We start from the raw sequence: 3,968 nt of genomic DNA on the forward strand, positions 1-3,968 counted from the left end.
TATTGTAAGTGTATGTTTAACTTTATTAAAACACTTTGTCTACAACGCCCAACTAAGCCACACCGACAACCTGTTTTCTAAGTGGCTTTGTCATTTTGCATTCCCACTAGCATTACGTTACAGTTCCATATGCTCCACATACTTGTCGGCACTTGGTATGGCCAACTTTTTAAGTCATTCTAATAGGTGTCTATTAACAACTAATGGTACTGAGCACCTTTTCATGTGTTTATCTGCCACCTGTATTTATTCTCTGGTGAAGTCTGTTAAAATATTTTGTCCTTTAAAAAGACTTTAGATTCACACAAAAATTGGGCAGGAAGTACAGAGTTCCCACACATGCACAGCCTTCTCCACTATCAACATAATAAAGTGGTATGTTTGTTACATCTGACAAACCTACAATGATACATCACTATCACTCAAAGTCCAGAGTTTACATTAGAGTTCAGTCTTTGTGTTGTACATTCTATAGGTTTTGACAAACATATGATGTGTGTATACCCACCATTATAGTATCATACAGAATAGTTTCACTTTTTACTGGGTTCCTCGATTTCTTATTTGAGTTTTCAGAGTTCTTTGTATATTCTGGATACAAGTCCCTAGTTATGTGTTTTACAAGTATCTTCTTAGTCTATGGCTGCTCTGTAATTTTCTTTCAATGTTTTTTAAAGAAGAGATGTTTTTAGTCCTGGCCGGGAGGCTCAGTTGGTTAGAGAGGCATCCTGATGCTCCAAGGTCGTGCCCAATCAGGGCACATATCTAGATTGTATATAAAGGCACTCATTTCCCTATACTGTCAACAATACAAGAATCTCGATAACTTAAATTCCAATTTCCTTTAACTACCTGTGAGGTTGAATACCTTTTCTTGTTTATTGATCACTTGCATTTCCTCTCCTTGGAGCTGGCTATTTACTAGGTGTACCTGTTAATAATGCAGATTTTTTCAATAGATAGAGTTATACATATGTTGTTATACTAGTATATGCTATTTGATACGTATGCTATTTTGTTGTATTACTCCTTCAGAATACCACTTGTTCCGACCGATGGCACACGCACTTTCTGAGCAGCACTTCAAAACGTACGAAGAAGTGGAAAATTGGGTCTCTGAATGGTCTGCCTCAAAACAAGAAAAGTTCTATTGGGACGGTATCCACAAATTACCTGAAAGATGGGGGAAAGGTGTAGCTAGCGATGCACATTACTTTGAATAAAGCACTTTTGATGTTTCTCTTGAAATTATCGTGTTTTCTTTGATTACAAAATCCGCATTATTACGGTTAATAATGCTGATTAACTATTAAATCATTTAATAGTGCGGATTAACTATTAACCATTTAAAAATGCAGATTAGCCCTAGCCGGTTTGGCTCGATGGATAGAGCGTCGGCCTGCAGACTGAAGGGTCCCAGGTTCGATTCCGGTCAAGGGCATGTGCCTGGGTTGCGGGCTCGATCCCCAGTGGGGGGTGTGCAGGAGGCAGCCAATCAGTGATTCTCTCTCATCATTGATGTTTCTAACTCTCTCTCCCTCTTCCTTCTCTCTAAAATCAATAAAAATATATTAAAAAAAAAAAAATTAAAAAAAAAATGCAGATTAATTATTAACTGGTTAAAAATGCAGATTATTAACTGGTTTATTGGTGTGGATTAAAAAAAAAAGAAAAAAAATAGTGTGGATTAACTATTAACTGGTTAATAATGCAGATTTTGTAGAAAACACGATAACTTCAAGAGAAACATCAAAAGTGCTTTATTCAAAGTAATGTGCATCGCTAGCTACATCTTTCCCCCATCTTTCAGGTAATTTGTGGATACCGTCCCAATAGAACTTTTCTTGTTTTGAGGCAGACCATTCAGAGACCCAATTTTCCACTTCTTCGTACGTTTTGAAGTGCTGCTCAGAAAGTGCGTGTACCATTGATCGGAACAAGTGGTAATCTGAAGGAGTAATACAACAAAATAGCATACATATCAAATCAAATATATATCAACATATGTGTAACAACATCTATTGAAAAAATCCGTATTAACTGGTACACCTTTATCCTTTGTCCATTTCTTTTTTTTTTTTTTTAGCACATTAAATAAATTAGCTCCTACTGTCTGCCATGTTTTGGAAATGCTTCCCCCAGCCTATCATGTCTTTTGACAAGGTATCTTTTCATATAGAAATGTTTTATTTATATACTATAATCTGTCAATCCTTTCCTTAGTTGACTCTTGACTTAATGAGTGACTTACAGACTGTTTTCTCCTCTGCTCATCCCCTCTGCCCCAGTACAAATTTGTTAGTCAATGTTCTCCTACTGTTTGTGAGACTTTATTTACATTTAGATATTTTTGACCTGGAATTTGATTTTCATGTATGACATGAATTAGAGGGTTTTAAATTTTCCTGCCAGATGGACAGCCAGTTATGTCATACAATTCATTAATCCCCTTCCCCCGACCCAGGGAATTAAGGTACTATCTTATCAAATACTACACTTCTATATACAACATTTAGATCTGCTTTGGATCATTCTATGTGGTTCCACCAACCTCTCTGGCTATATCAATTCCAGGATGCTTATTCTAATCTGATAGAGCAAGTGTGCCCCACTATTTTTCAACACCCTTTCCCCATAACTTATTTTTCCTCTCTTTACAACAGTATCTATTTAAAACTCTGGAGACAGATAGTATTCCAGTTCTGGCTCTGCTTTTATCTTCAATATCACTTACCAGATCTGGGCTTTAGTTTCCTCATCTTCCCATAAGTGCTGATATGTAGTATTTTTTCCAATCTGTTAATTTCTCTTATTAAAAAATATATATATGGTCAATTTTTATAAACTGAGCTATCTTTTAAAAAGTGCATTTTCCCCCATATAAATCTTATATATTAAGTGTATTTTCAGGTATTTACAGAGAACAATCTATAATAGCTGTCGACTTGTACACACTGTTCTATTATCTTCTGTCAAATGGGGCTAGCCTAATTTCGCTTTCCCCTCTTCAAAAGGACTCGATTATTTTGCCTGGGTGTCCAAAACATTCCTTATTCATCCTTAAAATGTAGAAACTTTCTTAAGAAGTGTTTTGTTGCCAATTGTTCGGTGTCAATTTTTCTTGAGGTATAGTTTGAACTCATTACTTCAAACCTTTGTTTCTATAAAGTTCTCTTTAATTGCATATTTGAGGTTTTGTGTCTCAGTTCTTTGGTCTTCTTCAGGAATACCAATTATACCTAAGTTAGATCTTTGTTTTCTGTATCTATTATGTTCTAATTATTTATTTCCATTTCATTTTCTCAATCTGTCTTCTCTAACCTTCACTCTGTTTTTAACAGTTGGTATTTTTATTCTTTTAATCCTGTGATAATTTGTGTTTTCTCTTCCACTATTTCCCAGGGCTGCACCTGCTGATGTTTCATTTTCTCCTGTTACTATGCCTCATTTTACCTGATCGCCTGTATCTCTGCTTGGAGTTTTTTACTCTTAAGTTCTTTGACTTTATGGTGGCAGGACTGGCCACTAATTTCCAACTGAAGTAAAAAAAAAAACATTTTTCTAGTATGGGTAATTTACCTGCGACTGGTTTCCCGTTTCCCATTATCCTGTTCTTTACTCTGCAATGATTCCCAAATTTATTCTGATGTTGGAACATCTGAAAGTCAAGTTGTTCTTGAAATGTTAACTAATTTTCTCAAAACATTGATGAGAGAGAAACATTGGAATAATTTTACTATAGGAAAACATGATTACATTAATACAAACTTTAAAAAGCATAACCATGTTTTCTTATAGTCAATGATTCCACAGTAAAAAATACCATTTCTGGGCTTTTCATCAATGTTAATTTGCTATGTCCATTTATTTTGTCTTGCTGGCAATCATTGTCGAGGGCAAGCAGAAACCAAAGGTCTGAAAATTTCAACCAATAATTTTCAAATTCCTGCAAATTATGAAATCTGGTA

Source organism: Myotis lucifugus, unplaced genomic scaffold (genome assembly GCF_000147115.1).
Source record: "Myotis lucifugus unplaced genomic scaffold, Myoluc2.0 scaffold_4898, whole genome shotgun sequence".
In the NCBI taxonomy this organism is placed as follows: Eukaryota; Metazoa; Chordata; class Mammalia; order Chiroptera; family Vespertilionidae; genus Myotis; species Myotis lucifugus.